The sequence below is a fragment of the Gymnoscopelus microlampas genome (assembly GCF_963454915.1).
Source record: "Gymnoscopelus microlampas genome assembly, chromosome: 15".
Classification (NCBI taxonomy): Eukaryota; Metazoa; Chordata; class Actinopteri; order Myctophiformes; family Myctophidae; genus Gymnoscopelus; species Gymnoscopelus microlampas.
Window position 1 is genome coordinate 8,823,336 of NC_139952.1, and position 21,420 is coordinate 8,844,755.

Genomic DNA, 21,420 nt, shown 5'->3' on the forward strand with positions numbered 1-21,420 from the left:
AGGGGCGCAACAATGGCTTGCGCAGGCCCTGGTTGTGAGATGATTCCTGTGGTCGGGTCTCCGCTGGTTTCTAAGTAACATTGATAAATGAGGGCCATTACTTTCTCCTTCTTGCACATGGATTACCCATCATCCCTCACACCAGGCCCTTTCTTTCACTGCATTCCATTCTTTCCCTCAAATCAATTTAGTCCACTGGACAGCAGACGCACGCACGTACGCACGCACGCACGCACGCACACACACACACACACACACACACACACACTGCAGACACAAAGCTCTCACCCTGGTGACAGAGTTCAGTACATCTGGGACTGACCCCTGCACACACTTCATGGAAACAGGAACATGGGAAATTGTAATACAATACTGTAGAAAAAAATAACACCCTGTGTGAAGGAAGCGGTGCCTTTGGGGCGGGGCTTAACTCATTTCAGTTCGTCCCTATTGGTGGTCTGAGTCCACTTACCAAATTTGTACTTGGTAGCATGCTGCAAACTGGAATAATGGCTGTTTAAAGCCCAGCCAATGGGCAGACAGAGGGGGCGGGGCTTAAGTAATTACAGTTTGTCCCTATTGGTGGTTTTAGTCCATGTCCAAAATTTGTACTCCGTAGCATGCTGCGAACTTGAGTTATGGCTGTTTAAAGGCCAGCCAATGGGAAGACAGAGGGGGCGGGGCTTGAGCAATTCATGCTCGGCCCGTATTGGTGGTCTAAGTCCACATACCAAATTTGGACTTGGTAGCATGCTGCAAACTGGAGTTATAGCTGTTTAAAATCCCGTGCTCATCCCGTGCTCATACGGGCGGACGTCCCTGGGGGTCCCTGGACCCCTCTTTGATAACCGGTGGCACGTGTGGCAAATGAGAGGAGAGATGGCATAGGCAATCTCCAAGTCCGTGTGTGTGTGTGTGTGTGTGTGTGTGTGTGTGCGTGTGTTTGTATGTGTTGCTTCTTTGCCGTGCTCATCCCGGGCTCATACACACAGACACACAGACACACACACACAGACACACAGACACACAGACACACACCGAGTCAAAGCCACGTATAGAGCGGTTGGCACCGCTAAAAATAAGTCTTACAGTACTGTCTTGTGTCATGTGTTCCTGTTTTGTTGTTCACAGCACACACACACACACACACACACACACACTATCTGTCTATGCGTTATTTAACTGATTGGTCGTTGTAATAAAGACATTAAATGGAAGTGGTTGGATTCAATTTAATTTCAATTTCAAGCCAGACAGGCGTAATGCTCTCTAAAATTAGATAAAGAAAAGAATAATCCGGTTCACAACAATGGGGCTCAGACTATAATTGTTCATTGATTTGATATGCTGCATGCCATTAGAGTGCAGTGGTATTTTCTCAATTAAACTCAATTCAGCAAATCAGACAAAGGTTATAGCCATAATAACAAATTGTTTGAGAACACTTTATTGCCACAAGTTCACAACATTTAATAAACTGAAACGAAGAGTGACGGTTCTTTGACTGGATGTATTTTATAGGCACATTTTTTTTTCTTTCAAAATCGCGACAATAGCAGATCTACAAGCTCATGACCGTGTTCACATCCATCTAAAGGCATCTGTTTTAACTATTATTTGTGTAATTACACCCCTTGGTTTTACTGTAGTGCTCTCACTTTCACTCTTTAAAATAGAGTTTAGTCACTTAGGAAAATGAGCCTTGTTCTGCATCTCGGCATCAGTCCATTAATATACATCCTGTTGGATAGTGTCCAGCAGAGCTTTGGAGCCATTATGGCGATGCATCAGGGCTAAAAATGTAGTTTTAGATTTAGTGTTATTTTAATAGGGATGTAAAAGTAATTGAGGCTGAAATCCAGAAGTAGTGTGTGATGCCTGGAGGGTAAATGATTTACTACTGCTGAGAAACAGAAAAAAGGGAGTCCGTCTCCCTGTCAGACCTAATTGGTTTTAAGTGTTTCCGCTTGTCTCACTGTCTGGGCTGTTGACAAGTGTCCAGGACCATTGAATCCACATCTTAAAATATATTTTGGATCAGTCTCAGAGTCAGTATGTGGCTTTCCATCTTGGGACGCTGGTTTATCTATAGCTGTTAAGTTTAGTCTAAATTGTCTTCTACAGACGCACACTAGGCAACTTTGATGCCAAGCTTTAACACGGGCAAGTTATTGTATCTTTACTGTTCTACTGCAAGTAGACATATTTCCTAAAAATGCTACCAACCTATGAAGCTTTCTTGCAAAGGAGCCACAATAGAGTTTGTATGTGCTGTATGTGCAATGCATCATGGGTACGACACTGAAAGCTCAGAAGGAGTCACAACCAACTTAAGACTTTCAAAAAATTGATTATAAAATGAAGTTGTTTATTGTAAAGTTGAATACAACAATCTGACTGCATACAAAGACATTTAAAATGAACGCATTCAAAGACATTTTAAAATACATGGTTGTCATTAAGTAGCTGTTTCTGTCCATCTTCTTCTGTTGGGGTCAGAGGTCAACGCTCTGCGGACGGCACGCATCACCTGGCGGCCCAGAGCTTTAACAGGTCCAAGAACCCCACGATGGTGCCGCGGATTCTTCACATTGATGCGTGTCACTGGAAGATGACGCATCAGTTTCAGTGACTTCCACCACTTGAAGCGGTGGAACGCCGTTGACCCTCACGTTGACCTGATGACATGCTGCAGCACTTCAACGAGAACCTGCACTGCAATAATTGTTCAATAGTCAAGTCATTTTTTTTGTCTTCTTCTTGTGGCTGGGCTCACCATGAGATGTTTTTCTTTTAGTGTTTTTGCTTTTGTAGTGTGCGTGGGCTACCATACTGCTACAGTCATCTCTCTCAAGCACAAAGTCTCATGCACTTAAATACATAATGCATGCTTCAATGTTTGTAATTTGATGGTATGCCATGCATGTGATTATATTCTGTGACATAAATGAACAACCTGTTATCCCAACACCTGCTCCAACTTCCCACTTATCTTATGAGCATAAAATAAACCTGACAGAAAATAGAGATTTATCACAACCCATTATTTCTTTTGGTTAAACCCTTTGTTGTGTGGGGTTGCTTTTGATCGTTGATGCTGTGTGGTCTGAGCCAGCTAATTGCCGCTCTCTTTCTTTGATCTACCTGGCACTATAGAAGTTCTCTCTGGGCCAGCCTGGATCGGTTCTGCTCAACTCCTGCCTCCGTTTAGGAAGTCTAAAACAAAGTTTTGCATAATGCTTCCTTCTCATTTAGTATCATATTCTCCTCCAGTGAGTTTAGGCCCCAAACGCAGCATTATTTCATCCATGTCAACATGTTCTCAATCTGATACTGAATTAATTAACACACAAATGTGTAGTTAGACTAATAGAGGGCTTATAGTGCCAGACAGGAGGACTGGGAGGTATTTATTAGTTTGGACAGGCTGTAAGCTAAGCTAACTTTATATTAGTTTCAGGTTTATAGGTAAGACATTCTTCTCTGCACAGCCGTCCCTGATGGGTGAAAAACCACACAAACGTTATAAAGCATTTAAAACGTCCTTACCCTTTCATGCTGGATGTAATTCAGATGCAGCAGGCGTCTAATACAGTACATAGCCTACACAATGGATGAATGCCCTGGAGAACTGGCTCAATGCAGGCCCGAATACTAAGAATGCTATGAATGCAAACTACATTGGTGTAAGGAAATATATATCAAGTTAAAGAAAAAAATAAAAGCCTTATTGAGGCTCCCACAAAAGGGAAGGCCGTTGCACAATCAAATACCATGGGAAGCTAAACTTTAAAACGAGCAATAATCTCCACCTCTAGCCTTTATGACAATAGGCTATCATATCTAAAATGCGTCGCAAGTATTTCTGCCTTCCCCTGCTAAACCGAACCAAACCCACTTAGTTTTGAGGAGCAGAAGGGAGCGACAGCTTACACAATATCCCGCTTCTGCTGCGTGTGTGTGTGTGTGTGAGCGAGCATCGCAGAGCCCACACCATCAGCAGCTCGCCTCGAAGCGATGCTGGCCTTCTGATTTTCCCCGTTCCGCTAGTTGAACCGATTGCCGGTTCGCCCCGGAGCGCAGACACATTAGCATGGAGAGATGAGGAGCTGTCAGCTCACACCTTCTGTTAAGACACGACATCTGGGAGGCCCATGTCACGCTAAACACCCCCGCAACTCCTCCTTCCAAGCGCTTTCCTCCATGTTTGTTTTCCGCCTCACATGCCACTACGCATTTAAAACAACTGTAATGGGCTTTTCACGCTGCTCAGGTAAACACAATCATCCGCCTGAGGTACGGCTCATCTGGCTTTGTGTGTTGTGTTTGCCCGTGTGACCAGCGTTACACACACACCCGTGGGTGTGTGGCTGCAGTGTAACGGTGTGTGTTACTTTAATTAGAAGTTTGCAGAGAAAAAAGCACATGGAAGTACAGTTCAAAATACAAGGTCAACTAAATAGGATTGAAAAGCCCCAAAAAAATCCTAAGGGCGGGCGGTCTAGGTTATGACATTTACAGGGGCCAGTTTCGAATTGCAGCCTCCTGAAGGTATTCTTTTAGGGCAGTTTTGAAAGCGAGTATAGGGTTATACACTCCTTCACTATACTTTTGGTAGGGCACGTTTTTGTTGCCGTCTCCAACTTCGGGCCATGCTGTGTGCACACACACACCGCTGTGATTCACAGAGTGTATTCGCTCACCCGCCTACGCCACTGCCTGCCTGGCGGATATACTCACCCGTATAGGAATGTCATGTATAGAATCTATGCAAATGCACTTGCATCTCATCTCATGAGGAATGCATTTGAACGTTCTCGCTCATGCACACATGCACCCACAGATATATTCTGCATAGGCATACTATGCATTCTTCTGTGTTAACTGCAGTGGTGTAAAGTACATTTACTCAAGCACTGTACTTAAGTACAATTTTGAGGTATTTTTCACTTGACTGGAGTATTTCCAATTTTCAGTACTTTTACTTCTACTCCACTACATCTCAGAGGCAAATGTTGTACTTTTACTCCACTACAATTATTTGAAAACTTTAGTTACTAGCTACTTTGCAGATATAAATGATTACGTTATGAAACATACATTAACCACTTTAGCCATATTTTATACCTCGGCTGTTTGAAAATAGCCGATCTACAATCTCACAACGCATCGTGACGCGTTGTGAGCTTGTAGATCTGCTATTTTCTGCTATCTTTCTTTCTTTACTTTTGATACTTTAAGTACATTTTCATACCAATACATTTGTACTTTTACTCAAGTAAATTTTGAATTCCGGACTTTTACATTGCAGTATTGGTACAAAAATTGCAGTATTTTTTACTTAAGTAAAACATTTGAATACTGTTTCCACCACTGGTTAACTGACCATTAAACCCTGTTTCATCCACCCACACACACTTTGCCTTTTTCTGTGTCCCTGTAACTCCCCCCCTGTCCCGTTGTCAATACATTAGAGTGTATCCTATATAGTCAATGCTTTAGCTACAGTTCTCCAGCTTATGTGTGTAGGCGGCAGCAGTTTACATGCGTTGGTTTCAGACAACACACATGCTCCTGTAAGAATTACACAACATGTGTTGCATTAATTGGATTTCGCTCATCTGACGAGCGTCATATTATCCATCAGGGGAAAGAAACAGAATTAGTCACGCAATCGTTCAGGCAAACACGCCATTATTCAGCTTCATTATGATGAAAATTAAGATTTGCTTCGTTCAAGGGTCTCTCGCGGTCACGATGATTACAATATTTTGTATGATTCGATGCTCTAGCAGAGCAGAAATAATGTTGGTTTAAAAATACATTGAAATCCTTGACATTTCTTTTGTTCGCTTAACCTTTTTCCTTTCTTCTCACATTTTCTTATCTATCTTCATGTTTTGGTTTTAAATTCAAAGTTTTCTTTTGATTGTAACAAGTTTCAAGGAACCTGAAAAATGCATTGATTAGGCCAGGGATCTTCAACGTTTTCAGGCCAAGGACCCCCTAGCTGAGAGAGAGATGAAGCAGGGACCCCCTCTATGTATAAAATTGTGTGTCATCTTTTTAGTTTTACTTGGTCTGCTCTTTTTTCCCTCTACACCAAACATCTTTGCCAAAAATAGCCGATCTACAAGCTCACAACGCTGTGAGGCGTTGTGAGCTTGTAGATCTGCTATTTTTGGCTAAAGTTCTCCTCAGAAAAGGGATGCTAGGGTTCAAGTGGTTAATGTAAAAAATATCATATCACACAAAGATTTGGCGGACCCCCTGTAGTAACTTTGAGGACCCCCTAGGGGTCCCGGACCCCCTGTAGAAGACCTCTGGATTAGGCTAAGGAGTAAGGACCAATAGTTGGTAAAAAAAACTGTTATCTCTGTGACCCCAATCTATGAACATTCTATTGTCAGACGTGATTTGATTTGATCCGATATGTCATGCCTGTCATTTAGTTCAGAATTCCTTTACTGTCTATGTACTGTAGGTATAGAGATAACAGTGAAACTGAGTCATTCTTGTATGTGTAGTTGTATTTATCTCCTCAGAAATGCATTGCATGTGACCCTTCCCTGTCTCTTCATCTGCAGTGCCCCCCACACCCATCGCCCCCCCTCAGCTCCTGCGGGCGGGGCCCACCTACCTGATCATCCAGCTCAACACTAATCTGAGTTCCCAGAAGTTTTCGCCGGCTCGGTGAGGAACTTCTGGGCCAGAGCCCTGGGATTTGTGGGCGGGATGTAATTTACGCTCTGAATCTGAGCGGACACGCCTCTTACCGGTCTGGAGCTGTGCAACTCGTCTAAAAAGTCCGACGAGAGGCAAACAGCAGTACACAACAATGGCGGTCGAAATTTCTCAAGGGGAAATTGCTTACCGGCGATCCTATTTAGATGCAACACCCACTGCATGTGGATCCCGCCCCCTTTTCTTCATTGGCTGTTGATTTGAATCACAACGCAGTGGCCGCGCCCCCGCTGTCCAAACTCCGAGGCAATGCCTCCCAGACTAACTCAACACCAACTCTATAGTGGGGGACGGGCCTGTCATTCGACGGGAGATCCAGTACAGAGCCAGCCAGTCACCTTGGACAGAAATACCCACGGAGTGGGTTCACTCACCTACAAGGTGTGGCACCTGGAGCCGGACACAGAGTACCGTATCAGTGTTCTGCTGACCCGGCCCGGAGAGGGAGGCACAGGGGCACCCGGACCCCCCCTCATCAGCAGGACCAAGTGTGCAGGTGAGGGGTTCAACAGTCAGTCTCGAAATGATTTGATATACACACTGAGGACAATCTCCCAGCTTTCATTGTTAAAACTGGGTGGAAACAAAAACTATATGGAACCCATCTAAAGTCTTTCATATTGTGTCAGTGACATGATTGGTTTCCAAAGCAGTGGGCGTTGTTAGTGGCTGTCCTCTCCACCATTCTAGCAGCTACCTTATGCATTTAGTACAGGGCCCAAGCTCAAAACGTTTAATCTCTATCTGAGTAGATCAGATTTGGATTTTTCAAAACAAACCAACAAAAGAATAAACAGCACTTAGATCACCTCGATATATGATCTGTGATCATAGAAATATTTCAACAAACATTAAGTTAATTAAAAAATATAAGTTTGATTAATCAAATAATATCTTTAACACAGAACAACCAGATCTAATCCACTTCGGACTAAAAGCTTTGAACCCTTGGGACCAGATGATTGGTAGATTGTCTTAGAGACACTGAGAAACTTAACCCCTTCACAGCAGCAGATGACTCTGATCTGATTTGTTTTATTTAATGTATTTATTTATCAACATGCACCAGTATGACTGGTTGAGGCCTGCCGGTCTGCAAGCATGTTGCCTTCTCACCTGTCACGCTCTTTGATCCACTGTCATCATCGCCCTCTGACCTCCAGCCGCACACCTCCTGTCAACCCCCTTCACCTGGACGAGACACTCTGTCCCCCTGGGTGACAGCACAAGACAAGAGGCAATGCAAATGTCTGCCTTGTCTGCCACTGCTGATGGGTTTTGCAATGGAAAAGGTTTTATGTGTACAGATAGGTGTGTGTGTGTGTGTGTGTGTGTGTGTGTGTGTGTGTGTGTGTGTGTGTGTGTGTGTGTGTGTGTGTGTGTGTGTGTGTGTGTGTGTGTGTGTGTGTGTGTGTGTGTGTGTGTGTGTGTGTGCGCACACGCGCACACACGCACACACACGTTGATCTAAATGGCTGCTCCTGATTGTAATCATAGATATAGCAGGAGTCGTAAAACAGAATACCACAACAAGTGCATTTCTTGGCATTCTTTATGTCCCCATGAAATCAAAATAAATGTTTCAGAGCTTTTAGTGTGTCGATGGGCACAAACACTATACAAAAACAGTTTTTGTCGATATTCTCAATGCAGTTTGTTATTCCCTGGAAAACAGAAAAGAAATATGATGACCTCATTCTACACTTGTGGGCAAACCAAAGACATTAAGTTCAAAATATAAAACATTTTGGGGTGTCTGGTGGCTCAGCCTGTCACACTTTAGTTTCCTTTCCAAGAAGTCCTTGGTTACGGTCCAGATGGCTGGAATTCATACATTTTAAAGTGGATGGTATATTTACCAACTCCAGACTTTGCCAAAAACTATTTCCCGGTCGATTGCTTTTCCAACTATTATGCAATGAGATAAAGTGTCTTTTCTTTACTTACTTAGAACTCCATTTATATTATAGCGCATTTATCCAAAGCACTTCACATTGTGCATTACCTTCACACACACATTCACACACAGACGGCAGAGGAAACCATGCAAGGCACCAACCTCCTCCTCAGGAGCAGTTAGGAGTTCAGTGTCTTGCTCAAGGGCACTTTGACACTAACGCAGAGAGAGCCGGCTATTGAACCAGGAACCTTCCGATTCCCAAGAGCCACTGAGCCACTGCTGTTATGTTCATAATGTCAATCACAGTTTGACTGGCCGAGCTGAGGGTTCATTCCCTCCTCTCAGCGGTTTATGATCCCAACCACCCTACAGGATGCACATATCCTGGACGCTTTTTGAACTCATTAAGACCGGGAGCGCATCTGTGTCATTTTAGATTTCTTTAGCTATTCAGAAATAACAGATATACAAGCTCATAGCGCCGCACCGAGTGCCACTATTTTTTAATAGTTAATCTAACAATTACACGGATTGTGTCGGTTATCATGGCAAGAAATCGTAGCTTCCGATGTGACAGCAGTAATTTCATCACAAAGTAAGACAGACGTCCTCTGGTCTCTGGTTCATTATAGGAACAAAGATGGTTTATTATAGAAATAAAAGTCAGGCAAGTTTTTCAAAAGATTAAAGAAAAGTAAGTGGCAAAAAAAAAGATGAGATACAATTCTGGCATTAAAGTTACTGCAGCAGCACAAGAAGGGAATCAAACACATCATTTAAAAGAACTTAGAGTTGTAGAAAACATGACCTTTTCTAGGAGTTTGTTCCAGGCTAATATGTGGTGCATAAAAACACACTGCTTCTCCACACTTAGTTTTGAGTCTGGGTTCAGAAAGCAGACCTGTCCCAGATGATCTGAGAGGCCTGGATGGTTCATGATAGATCAGAAATGTATTTTGAAACCCCAAACCAAATACTTTATACCTTCAATGTTATTTTGAAATAAATGATTTCACAGACAGGTGTATCTTTGATATATTCTTAAGGTGATAGTGGGCTGACCTTGTGTTCGTTGAAATTCAGTCCATGGCTACACCAAGATGTCTGCCTTGAGTTGTGGTTTTAACATTACTGATTGAAGCTGATGAGCGCTGATCTTTAATCGTTCTTCCTTCCTTACTTCAGTTCCGTCTTGAAATTCTGGCAGAACCATTCATTGATTTGTTCGATGCATTCCCTGGTTTGCCCTGGTAAACAATGATATAACTTTTAATAATTAAACCCATCCTGTTGTATCGTTGGCCCTAGCTGCTACTTGAACAACACCAACCAAAACAAACTTACAGTAGCAGCATCACACATCACGCTGCCTCTAAAATCCTCTGGTTTCACACGCTCAAACAAATGGACGTGAAAGACAGACACAACATGCTCTCACAATAACAAATGACACTGATCATCACTTCACAAACATTACTGCCATCTGTGCAAAGATACAAGCCCTTAAGCACAAGAACCCTAGCGTCCTGATTCTGGGCATGTCATGATAGGTGAACATTCAGTAAAAAATAAGCGAACATTCCGCAAAAATAGCAGATATTTTAGTTGGGCTATTTTCGCTATCGACTTACAATGTGGAATATAGGGTTTAAGTGTTTAAAATGGAGGAGAGTTCACTTCAGCAGTTTGTGTTGTCTGGCTTTGTAGTGTTGAACAAACTGCCTAGCTGACATGTTGTGTGCAGGGATGTATGAATATATTCATGAGGACTCTTATGTATTGTCTGTCTCTGTATGCTGCTGTGTTTATGTCTGTGTTTCTGTGTTGAGCTGGCTGTGAAAACAAATGTTCCTCTGGGACAGAAATGTCTAAGTCTAAACGTAATGATTTGTTTCAGTGCAAGTTTCTAATGCCGTCTGGAAGCAGCCTCCATTTCACCTGTACAGTCCAACAAAAAACATGAATATTTCAGGTGACAAGGCCATGCAGTTGCTCAATATTGATTCATTTCACATTGTCTAGTGACAAGACATTTAGAATGTCTAGTTTAAAAGTGTGTTAACGGTACACATGAGCCCCCCATGCAGTATGCAACAGTGGTGTAAAGTAACAAAGTACATTTACTCAAGTTTTGAGGTATTTTATACTTTACTGGAGTATTTCCAATTTTCAATCCTTTTACTTCTACTCCAATACATCTCAGAGTCAAATATTGTACTTTAACTCCACTACAATTATTTGATAACTTTAGTAACTAGTTACTTTGTAGATTTAGATTTGTATTACTAAGCATAGGCTACATTAACCACATAAGCTCTATATATATTTCGACTATTTGAAAATAGCAGATCTACAATCTGCTATTTTCAAAAGATTGTTATACATTTAGAAAATTTGTGAAATGGGGACATTCTGCATAATGAGTACTTTTACTGTTGGTACTTTAAGTATATTTTGATGCCAATACTTTTGTACTTTTACTCAAGTAAATTCTGAAGTATTTCTACATTGCAGTATTGATACTTTTACTCAAGTATCAAATGTGAGTAGATTTTCCACCACTGCTCATCATTGTGTGATTGAATGACATTTTTAATTTAACCCTTTGTCTCTCTCTCCACCAGCACGCATGCATTTTAATTCAACCCTTTGTCTCTGTGTCTCCACCAGAACCCGTGCGGGCCTTGCGGGGCCTGACAGCCACAGAGCTCGAGCCCCGGCAGCTGGCCTTGCAGTGGGAGCCCCTGGGCTACAACCTGACCCGCTGCCACACCTACTCGCTGTCCCTGTGCTACCGCTACTCCACGCCAACAGGGGGCGGCGGCGGGAACAACGCCACGGTCAGAGAGTGCCTGTCGGTGGAGGGCAACACGTCTCGCTTCACGCTGAGAGACCTGCCGCCCTTCCGCTCCGTCCACGTCCGCCTGGCGCTGGCCAACCCCGAGGGCAAGAAGGAGAGCCGAGAGGTCACCTTCCAGACGGAGGAAGACAGTGAGTGTTCAACCTGCATCAAGAACACACGGGTGGCCGAATGAAGTTATTTGGTTACCGTGTTACTTTTTTACAACCTTTATCCTCCTAGTGAGGAAAAGTGTGAATGCATTTCCTTTTTTTCTATCAATTTCCTTTTGCTCCCCAATTTAGTCGCTATGTTCATTCGGAATAATGACATGGCACCGTGTGTTGGACTCAACCCCTAATGTTAAAGGTCTAATGCTAAAGGTCTATTGAAGGTGTCTCTTCCGATACACATGAAGTCGCCAGCTACTTCGTTTCATTTTGCAGTGAGGAATTGTGCACGTAACGTGGGGAGGAACGCACGATCCCTCCCACTTCTGCTCCCCGCTGAACAGGTACCCCGACCAACCTGTGAGAGTTGCTAATGCAGCGATAGAGATCTCCCTTCCCTGGCCGCTTCCCATAGGCGAACACGGCCAATTGTGTTCATTGGAGCTCCAGGCCAAGCCGGATGCTCCGTGGAGCAATGGAACCCCAGACTCCGCGGTGGTTGGCAAGAAACGTACCCCTGTGCCACCTGGACACCCTGAATGCATCTATTTCTGTGTTGAACAGGTGATAGCTGTTTTAGGAAAGCACATTACAGCCACTTTGGGATGCTGTTAGTTTACTATGCATTCTTTAGCATTCTCACATAATGTACAATGTGTACACAAAATTCTGCCTTCTGGTGGTCTTTTACCAGGAAAACACACACGCACACACACAAATATTGACTCATAAAATAAGCTCGCTCAGCATAACTAAATAGAAGATCAGCCGTTTAAACGGAGCCAAATGAAAAATTAATCGGGAAAGCCATGGCCACCAGCAAAATGATAAAAAATGATTTTGCTTTGCTTTGTAGTAATATTTTCCTGTGCATATCAGCAGATTACACACATTCTTATGCAAATTCCCCCAGACTGGAGAAACAGAAGGTCAGATGTGTATTCTTGTGTAGAATAAACGACACATTGCTCACTAATGGAATGACACTTAGTGACATGTAGTAAGAGACGTGGTGGAACATTATGATGATTTGTGATGAAATTGGCGGCATTGGACGGTGGCCGTCCTCAATAACGCACGACTCTCCCGTAGGTGGTTCCCGCTGAGAACGTAATGTACTTTCACACTCAGTTGAACAGCACAACACTGCTGAAACTGCCGAACAGTGGAAGAGCTTCGGAGAAAAGCGAGAGTGCTCTTAATTATCTGCACCTGCTGCACATTGCTGTCTTTCAGACGAGAGGAAACAATATTTGCAAACTACTGAAGGGTTTTACTCCAACGCCTGCATGGATAAATGCAACAGCTTTTCTAATTATTTTGATTTGGTCTGATTGGTTCAGAGCTGACAAGTTAACACACAAATAATAATAATGTGTCCTTAACCCGAGCCATAATTCACCCTGATCCCCCACCACCACTGTTTCTTGATTTTTTTCTGCCGCACAAGATACGTTTTTCCTTTGAACAGATCTGACAGTTCTCCAGTCCCTCTGCCAGTACAGGAACCACTGTCAGACTTGGAGATAACAGTAATTGAAACCCAGCTGGTGAAAGTTTCCCCTGTGTCTATTTCGTGTTGGGCTCACAGTCAAACATGGCTGCAATGATTTGTTCTGCACAGGGAGCAGATTTGACTGTCAATGATCCACGGAGGCAACGGGATTTGTCTCAAGTGTCCTCTGCCTGCCTCACAGAGACACGACACAAGGCTTTTTTATGCCGTGTTTCTGCAAGGAACCGGCATGCAATTATGCAGTTTCACACATGGAGACACACATGCACACACGTGCATATACAGTATATGCACAGAGAGCCAGAGGGAGAAAGCCATAAAGACAGACAAATACTATTCATTGCAAATGATTTTTGCTTTCTGACTTTTATGAACATCACTATTTGGGATGGGAGTTTCCTTCTGTGCTGTTTGGAACATGCATTTCATGGAGGCAAAAATACATGCTTATTTACTCTCAGGATATAAGACAAAAGTCCCGTTTGTGGCTGTTTTGGCTCAGTTCCCTGTTTTTTATTCAGTCAGCATGGCGCTAAAGAAGAAAAATGGCGTGTCATCCTCCAAGACTTGGTGCTCTGTTATCAGACAGTGGAGGGAAGCCTGCAGCGTTGGCACACACAATCCCAATTCATGCAGCGGGCCGCTAGCGGACCTGTCTGTGCGCTGCAAGCCCCTTCATCACTTCCCTTCCTAAAATGTATCGCTGTTTCCCCTTGGTTCACTTCCTTTCCTCTCTGTCCAATGTGTCTTTATCCTCTAGCCAACAGACACAAGTGTCCCTTAACGTTGAGTCCACTGTGCTGATTGTTACTGAGAACACTGTTTTGTTTCTTTCTCTCTGTAGTTCCTGGTGGCATCGCTCCAGAATCGCTGACCTTCACCCCATTGGACGATATGATCTTCCTCAAGTGGGAGGAGCCTTTGGAGCCTAATGGCCTCATCTCACAATATCAGGTAAGCTATCTGAACGGAGTTTAGTCACGCAAAAACAACACCAAAAAAACAGTGATTCCAAACATGATGAGTCATTCTTTCACCTATCTAAACCATTCCAGGTGGGGGATGTACACTCCTTTGCCAATATCTATTGTCAGTCTAATGATGCAATGAAGAGATATCTCCTCACTTTGAAAGTTAGTTTTCTTTCTCTTTTAACCTTCTAGCTCAGTTTTATTTAATATAGATTGACTTTTTACACTGGTGCTGAAGAGGCCTAGCCATCTAGAACCAGAAGAGGGTGTGTCTGTATTGTCTGTCTATCTCTATCTCTGTGTGTGTCTCTGTATGTCTATCCAGCATATGTAGACCAATCACAGCTCAGCTCACGGTGGTACATGCACACAGCAAACCCCAAGCCCAAGCTCAATAGGCAAAGTTATAAATATCAGCACGCAATAGCATGTTAAAAGGATGATGAAAAGCAATTCTGAAGAAAGGTTTTCAAGATGTAGGCTATTATAATATGTAGAAGGATTCAAGCCAGATAACTGATAATTAATTTAGCTAACCGTCTGAAAGCCTTTTCAGTTGGGGTCATGTTCCCGGGTTCTATGTTCCCCGCTTTCCTTAGGGTTAGGGTTAGTCTTAGTGTTAGTGTAAGCGGGGATATAGAGGCCGGACTCTGTGTCTTGTTTTTGTTATAGTAGAGCAGGTAGTAGGAACAATCGTTCACTTTGTGATACAAGCGTGAAAATTGGCATGAACATTCCTTTAGGTCAACTCTTTGACTTTTTTAATCGAGCCACTCAAAAATCCAATATGGCGTCCATTTTTTCCCAAAATGGCCGCTATCACGATATCTGTTGCACCCTGTATTTTGTTTTGTTTTGTTTTTGGGGGGGGGGGGGTGTCTTACTTTTCTTTTTTTTTTCTTTTTTTCTTTAGTGTTTTTCTTTTTTTTTTCCCAGTTTTTAATATCTATATACATACATTTCCTTCTTTTTTTTTTTTTTTTTCCTTAAGTGTCTAGAATATGTCTAATGTATTATTCACAATCGCAGCTGCACAATGCTGTACAAGGAAGAGTTGAACGATAACATTTGCACCTGCCAGTACAGCTTTGCAGGAGCATTTAACTAATTCCTGACAGCTGGCAGCAATTGGTGGAAGTGTTGACCAATTCACCAACCACCTTTGCCCTTCCAATTTCCATCCCCATTCTCCAGGACTTGGAATATCTGGCTGAGTTATAGTTGCTTGGCCCCAGACAGCTCCTGCTTGATAGGTTGCACGTTTAACGTGTTCCTTCAGGGCAGCACTTGTTGGGGGTATGGTATCATGCTTACGGGCAAACATATGCAGGCGTGCATCATTGACAGTTGCGGTCGCACTGGATCGGTCATACATTATGACAACAAATTTTTCCAACATTTGGAGGTCATCGTCATCAATGGTTGTAGGCCATTGACTCAACTTGGCAAATGTCCCTGACACGTCATCGCACACATTCCATGTTTGCCATGCGGATTTCTTTGCCTTGCCACGGAATGCAGACACAACATCACACCCACTAAATGCATGAAAAAATGGTAGACCACTTGATTTTTCTGGCCCGATTGTTGAGACAATGTCATGGATTGGAATCCATCTTGAATGGGCTCCCTGACCAAAAGCAATCCACAGCTTCTCCAAACCTATTGCTTGTAAGGATTGGAAGCATGATATTGCTAAAACAACAACATCAGTGTCGTTTGCTTTGATCATCATTGAGGTACTCCCATTTCCTATTGCATGTCGCATATGGACAAATATTCTCGTATCTACCTCTTCGTGGGAGCAAGGGGTCAAGTCTACAGATTCTGTGATTTCAACATTGTTGCTGACTATCTCTTCTCCACGTGTCACCACAATAGTGCTTTCTGCTCCTATTTGACATATTTTGCTTGCCAGAAGCTAAAGAGTTCTATCTTGTTGTCATCTTCTCGTAGGAAGCTTTTCCAGTTTGATGGAGTCTTGCTAGATTTTGTTACCTTTCTTCTAATGGCCTTCCCACGTCGTGCTCTGGTTTCTGACTTCAGGCTGGACTCTTTGTAAACATCAAAGACAATATCCACTCGCTTGTACTTTGCACAATATGCCTCTACTTTAGGAAGGATATCTTCTGCAGCATAGTCCTGAAACCTTTTTGATCCACGTGGAGGGTTTGCATTGATGAAGGCTGACCCATCAATAATGATTGTGTCTGCCTGTGGCTCTACATCAGGCTTGGTGATTCCAGATTCCTGTATGTTGAGAAGTTCTGACTTCTGGTATGAATGAATCACTCCATTATCACTCAGTGAAGCAGGAGCTGACTGGTTTTCATGCATGAAGAATTCTTCCAAATTACATTGCCTTGTTTGGCAAGAGATGAATAGTCTTGAAAACAACTGACAATCTGATTTCAGGGAATTCTCCTTGGAAACAACAGCAGATGTTTTAGGCTTGAAGAATGCAACTGGATTCCTCTTGATTGCTTTGTAAAATGCAGATTCATTGTGATTCTTCAGTCCTTCCATAAATTACCTGAACTGTTCCTTTCCATTTTTGTGGTGATCGATAACCATTCTTGCATTGGACGGATAAGCAATATCCTTTGTGTCCAACACCATTAGATCAGATGATTCCTCGAGGAAAGGATTGCCACATGCTTGAATAACTCTGTGAAGAGCATCCACCTTCCCAAAGAAAGACCTTTGAGCACTCAGACCTTGCTCGTGATGTTTGGTGACTGGTGTTGCATCCTTTCTGATGGACTAAGCCTCATATTTAGCAACGATGTAGCTAATTTCTGGGCCTGCAACCATCCAACGCCTGAGAGCAGCAGGATCCTCTGTCAGTCCAATAGCTCCACCCTCACCCTTAATAACTGCGTTGTTTTGCTCATGGGCCTGATCTATGGCTATTGCTGAAAATTCTCTTTCAGATTTATGCACCACAAAATGTCCCTTGTGAAACTGTTCAGCTACTTGAGGGTGTTTGTCATCGATTGTCATCATATCTTGAAGATGGATTGAGAGCCAACGTGCGTAGTTTACATTATTGTTGGCAAAGAAATAGGGAATCAATTCACTGAGAATATTTATTGCCAGGATGCTGTATCCAGAATCTTTTTTATTTACTTTTCGTTGTGGTGACATTAAAGTTTCCTGTGTGTCTTTCTGACAAAGACAACACTTTGTCCAGTTTGTCTTATGTTTGACATTGATTGTTGTAGCCATCCTTGACCACAATTCAAAGGCTGGTTTGGTAGAAGACTAGTCACTGGTAGCTCAACTTGCTAAGTGCTCGCTCTCACTCTGTTGTGTGTCCGAAACTGAAGGAAGTCACAGCCTGCACCTATATAGAGGAGAGCTTAATTAGATAGTTGGAAACACCTGCTGACCAATTAACCCTCACAAATCCCTCCTCCACCCACAGCAGTTAAAAATAACTACATGTTCAGAAATCTTGATTTTCTTTTTAATTTCTATTGGTTTAATCCCCGATTTAGCCTATATCTTGTTTTTTTTTATTGTAAAACATTAAAAACAGTTTAGAAAAAACTAAAGAATAATGTTGCAAATGTTCAGAAGTATACTAGGGGAGCTCTATTTGGTGTTTTGGTGATTGACATCACAAAAGCATAGGCAAAATATGCTGAAAAGCTAAATCAGACACATTTCGGCAGCCATCTTTAAATAAATGGCCGCCATCTTTGATTTTCAAGTGGCTCGATTAAAAAAATCGATAAATGACCTCTAAAGATGATCTCTACCAAGTTTCACGCTTGTATCACCAAGTGAACGATTCTCCCAAAATGTTGCTTTTAGCCGCTGCACTATTAGTTCGCTTTTCCAACTGTTGGTAGACAGCCAGCGATACACAGGAGTCCCAACCATTAAATAGAAAGGATCCTTCTTCACAGTTCATAAGATTTATACATTCTTATGGTAATGAGATACAGCCCCAGACTCCAGGCTGTAATTACATGGGGGCCAAGCATTATCATTATTTGCCTAAGAGATGCCTCCACATGGGGCCAACTTTAAATGTTTCTAATTAATTATTGATGGCCTCATATCAAGCAGGGCTTGAGCTGCATAACAGGCTGTATATTAGTACAGTAGTTCTGGTCAGCGCATGGGGTAGGGTGGGATATAGCCTGGTTTGGTTGTGAAGAACACCAGTTTCAACTGGGAGGAAAATAGGAAGCTAAAGTGAATGTAGTCGAGGTGCAAACTTAGCCCCCAGTGGGTTCCATTGATTGATTGATTGAATACTGTATTAACAAGTTTGTTAACAGTACAGGTAGTACAGTACAAATGTTATGCTAAAAGGATAACACAAAAAGGGGGCTTGTTTCCATTGTGGTCCAATGTAGCCATTCTGTGCTCAACAGTGTGAGTCTGCAGGAGAATGCGTGCTAAGAATGTGCGCTTACCGGCCTGGGCCGCAGCGTGGCGGACCAGGCACCCTAGGCTGCAATCAATGCCAGCGCGTCGCGGGTTCGACTCCTGATCCCGACGACCTTTGCTTACAGTACGTGTCACCCCCCATCTCTCTCCCCATTTCCTGTCAGCCTACTGTAATATATCAATAAAGGCAAAAAGCCCCAAAAAATATCTTTACCCAGGCTAACAGGTGGATTCAAATGGTACCAAACTGAAGCATGCACATACGCACGCTACGCACATATTTAGAGATGACACGCTATAGAGAGAAGAAGACACGGGAGGTGCAACAATCAGGCTGTGACAAACACAGGACAGATAGTGAATTATAGGAACTAGACCATACCCGTTGGGGAATATGAGCACCTAAAGTGTGCAGTTTGGCTTATGCGCTGAGAACAGAGAGTTTATCAGGGATCGAAAGTGAGTTTGTACTGTGTAGTCCATTGGTTCTGAAAGTGGGGTACGGGGACCCCCAGGGGTACTTGAGGCAGTTCCAGGGGGTCCCCAGCTAAATGATGGATAGGAACCAAATGCACCCTTATGGTTCTGTAACTCTGAGAGTGTACAAATGGAACCAAATGGACCCTAACGTGTCCATTTGGTTCCATTTGCACACTCTCAGAGTTAAATTAACATTGATTTTATAATATAAATTCGGGCCCCAGGTATAAATGCCATTAAATGGGGGTCCGTAGCCTAATACATGTCAAACTGGGGGTACTTGACATTAAAATGGTTGAGAATCCCTGCTAGAAAGCCGTATAAACCTTCTCTTATTGGGGTCCCTGGCTTATCTTTTCAAATGGGGGTCCGCGGGCTAATAAGTGTCAATTTGGGGGTCCTTGACATGCAAAAGTTTGAGAACCACTGGTGTAGTCAGTCGTGTGTACACACAAACGGATGCACATCCCGTCGTGGAGGCACAGAACACACCCGCGCATATAACAGGCGGAGCCGTCGGCCGTCGCGAGCGCGCACAAAAACAAACACACACACACACACACACACACACACCACGGTACATCCATGCGGCCCGTGGCCTGTCGCGAACACACACGGGCGATCATCTCCCCCCCCAGCCACACACACACACCACGGAGGCACGATGCTACTCCCCCCCCGTCCCCCCCGTCGTCGCAAACACACACACACACACACACACACACACATACACACACACACACACACACACACACACACACACACACACACACACACACGAAACACAGCAGAGTTTTTGACGCACACACGCGTCTTTTAGATCCAGTCCTATTTTAAAAGTCTGCGTATGGGGGATGCACGTATCCGCGCGCCTCGTGTAGCCGGTGTCATTGATAATCAATTGAATCTAAACAAACGGTACGCACAACGCATACGCTCGCTTTGAAAAGTCTGGTGTGTACTGTGTAGATCCGAGCGGCCGTAGAGTGCACTGAAAGAGTGGGCGGGGTCTATGTTGCAGCCTGGTGTTGCCATGTCCGCGTATTGTAAGCGCTTTAGGGCCAATGTTGGTGTTATAGGGTTCGTTTGGTTTGGCCTCGTTTTCATAGACCTTGCTGCTTGTTTCTCTCGCGAAACCTGGCAACGACGCATGCGCAGTTTGATCAAGAGTCCACCCAACCACCACCCAACCACCACCCAACCACCACCACCACCGTGAGGTTACTAGAATTATAATAGGATAGTTGGACACAGAGGGACAGTTACATCTGCGTCTTGTACAAAACAGACAGAAAGTCAGACAGACAGACAGACAGACAGAGGGGGATGGCGGATGGTTCGGACACTTTTTGTGAAAGACCGCAAGCGCTGAAAAATGATTTGCCCTGTATAATAATAACATTGGTGTGTGCTGGGTGAAGGGGGTGAAGAGGAGAAGGCCGCAATAGGGCCGTGAGGGGCGAGACATCAGGTCCGTGGGCGGCGAGGGAGTAAGCAAGGCACAATAACACCTGAACAGCACAAATCCACCCACACCTCACCAGCTGTTTCACCGTCCAACGCTCGGCCAAACATGACAGCGGTGCCATGTTGTTCTCATTCTCTAGGCTTAAAATAACACCAAGCCATGTTGTTCTCATCGTCACACTTGCCAGATGTTCCACTGCGTCAGAGCACTGCTCCATGCCAACAACATCGGTCTGCATGTTTAGGCTGTTGTTATTGACTGTTTTCCGCTGAAAGTTTTCATAAAAAAACTAAACAAAAACACCAGAGGAAACGGAACAACGAAATCTAAAAAATGTGTTAAAAAATCATAATCCTGTCTGTGAAGGTGTGTCTAATCATTCAGGACGGTAAGGATCTCACCGTTAAATTGAATTAAATTAAAATCAAATTAAAGATGCATTTACAAGAGTGTTCTCATATAAGAACAGTAAACATGTATTAAATCCTTAAATATTCTTCTCAGCTCCGTAGCAAATTGCAATGGCAACAAAGAAAAAAAAAAGTTTGTTTTGTTTTAAAAAAAAAGTGACGTTTTGTTTCCTGTTGTCCTACCAGAGCATCGAGTCGTCTGACCCCAGCATCAACGTGCCGGGGCCCAGACGAACCGTCTCCAAGCTGAGGAACGAGACCTACCACATGTTCTCAGGCCTGCACCCAGGAACCACCTACCTGGTGTCTGTCCGCGCCCACACCACCAAGGGCTTCGGCCAGACGGCCCTCACCGAGATCACCACCAACATTTCTGGTGAGCTGGTTTGCTCGACTAGCGGACCTGCTGGCCATAGAGCTGGTCTTTATGTCCTATAAGCTGACACATGCTGTTACAGAGCAAGGAGGGGATTATTTGAAATAATTAGTGCAGTGCTCGTTCGGGGCATGGCAGCCGT

General features: G+C 43.6%; 1 pseudogene across 1 annotated transcript in view; it reads left to right on the forward strand.

Annotated features, from left to right (window-relative positions):
• LOC311061634 (receptor-type tyrosine-protein phosphatase U-like) overlaps positions 1–21,420 on the forward strand; it is a 61,328-nt pseudogene that overhangs the window by 15,155 nt on the left and 24,753 nt on the right. The window contains exons 7-11 of the transcript in view: positions 6,588–6,668; positions 7,029–7,240; positions 11,315–11,635; positions 14,014–14,141; positions 21,089–21,278. The product of the transcript in view is annotated as a receptor-type tyrosine-protein phosphatase U-like (transcript). The remainder of the gene's footprint in view (positions 1–6,587; positions 6,669–7,028; positions 7,241–11,314; positions 11,636–14,013; positions 14,142–21,088; positions 21,279–21,420) is intronic.